This window comes from Urocitellus parryii, chromosome 5 (assembly GCF_045843805.1).
Source record: "Urocitellus parryii isolate mUroPar1 chromosome 5, mUroPar1.hap1, whole genome shotgun sequence".
In the NCBI taxonomy this organism is placed as follows: domain Eukaryota; kingdom Metazoa; phylum Chordata; class Mammalia; order Rodentia; family Sciuridae; genus Urocitellus; species Urocitellus parryii.
The window spans coordinates 60659440-60661234 of NC_135535.1; the positions used below are offsets into that span (position 1 = coordinate 60659440).

The following is a 1795-nucleotide window of genomic DNA, read 5'->3' on the forward strand; positions in this document are numbered from 1 at the left end:
TTGATCCTGGAAATCTGATTCCCTTTTCTCTGAGGACAGCTGTAACCTCAAAGAAAATTTATTTGCCAAAAGAAGTGAAAGAATATTTTAATCGTTAATTCGAGAAACAGTAGTGCTATAAGTAAGACAATAATACTATACCAGGGACAAGGAAGAGATAAAAAATTAAGAAAGTGAGAATATACACTTAAGGCTATCTGCTCTAGTCTGATAAGTTAAATGTTTAAATTCAACATTCTTTTACTTTGAGATCATTGAAATTCTTTTGATTAAGTCTGCAAAACCTTGTTTCACTTGTGTGTTCCTCAGGGTATAAATAAATGGGTTTAACATGGGGGCAACTGAAGTAGTAAGCACTTGGTCTTTTGGTGAAGGTTTGATATAAACAAAAATACAGCTCCCATATGTGATAGAAACCACCAGCATGTGAGAAGAGCAGGTAGAGAAGGCCTTCATCCGTTGCTGAGCAGAAGGAAACTTTATAATAGTCTTGATGATATAAATTATAGGACAGGACTATACACAGAAGTGTCATGAAGGTGGTCAGTACAGCAATGGCAATGGTCATCTGTTCTATGAACCAGGTATCTGAACAAGAGATTTTTAGCAGTGGAGAAGCATCACAGAGAAAATGATCAATGACATTATAGTCACAGAATTCCAGGTTTAAGCCCAGGCACAGTGGAAGTAGTATGACCAATAAGCCTGCCATCCAACAGCAGATAACAAGCCAACCGTGGGCTTTGCTGTTCATGATGGTCACATAATGCAAGGGCTTGCAGATAGCTACATAGCGATCATAGGACATGATGGTCAGAAGGAAAAATTCTGTAGCTCCAAACAAGATGATAAAAAATATTTAAGCAACACAAGCATTATAGGAAATTGTCTTGTCTCAATTGACAAGCTATAGAGGAACCTGGGAATACAGGCAGTGGTGAATAAAGTTTCTAAGAAGGAGAAGTTTTTGAGGAAAAAGTACATGGCACTTTTAAGGTGAGAATCCACTAAAGTGAGTATAATGATGATCAGGTTCCCAGTTATACTCAATGTATAGGTGACAAACAGAAATATAAAAATCAGAACCTGCATTTGAGGATTATTGGTGAGTCCCAGAAGTATGAATGTAGTTAATGATGTATGGTTTCTCATCACTGACTCTCACTTTTCAATTTTGTCACAAACCCAGAGGATATTGAACTGAGAATATTTGTGTAAGATGTCATAGACGATGGCTGGAAAATCCAATTCTGCCATCAGTAGTCATTTTCTTATTCTTCTTGAAATATGACTGTTGTCAAGAATCCCTATTGACAAGCATTTTATGTCACATGAAGAGAATGCTTCTCTTTAATATTGGTTTCACTATGTTATAGTTCACATACTTATTGCTTTTGCACTTTCTCATACATTTTTTAAATTTCTCTAGTATCACTCTTTTTCCCCTCTAAAATGAATTAAGATATAAGACTAGGAAAGACCTTTCATGATATATAATTTGATGAGTTTTATAATGTCGTTTTGTTCCCAATGGTTCTTCAACTACTCGTAAGTTGAATCCAATGACTGCATTGTTGTGAAATTCCTGTTTAATGGGAAAGAAAGCAATGACAGACAGTCTGAAGTGATGTGCACAGTGTTTGAATGTTATCTTTCATTGTTATGATTAAAGAGGTTTGTGTAAGTCAGATTTCCATCACTAAAAAATTTACCTCAGATAATCAATGTAAAAGAAAAATTGTCCTTTCTTTTACATTGATTATCTGAGGTAAATTCACTCTTAAAAACAGTGTTT

General features: G+C 35.0%; 1 pseudogene; it reads right to left on the reverse strand.

Annotated features, from left to right (window-relative positions):
* Positions 1–240: 240 nt before the first annotated feature.
* On the reverse strand, positions 241–1152 carry LOC144254995 (olfactory receptor 6C2-like; annotated as a pseudogene).
* Between the last annotated feature and the right edge of the window lie 643 nt (positions 1153–1795).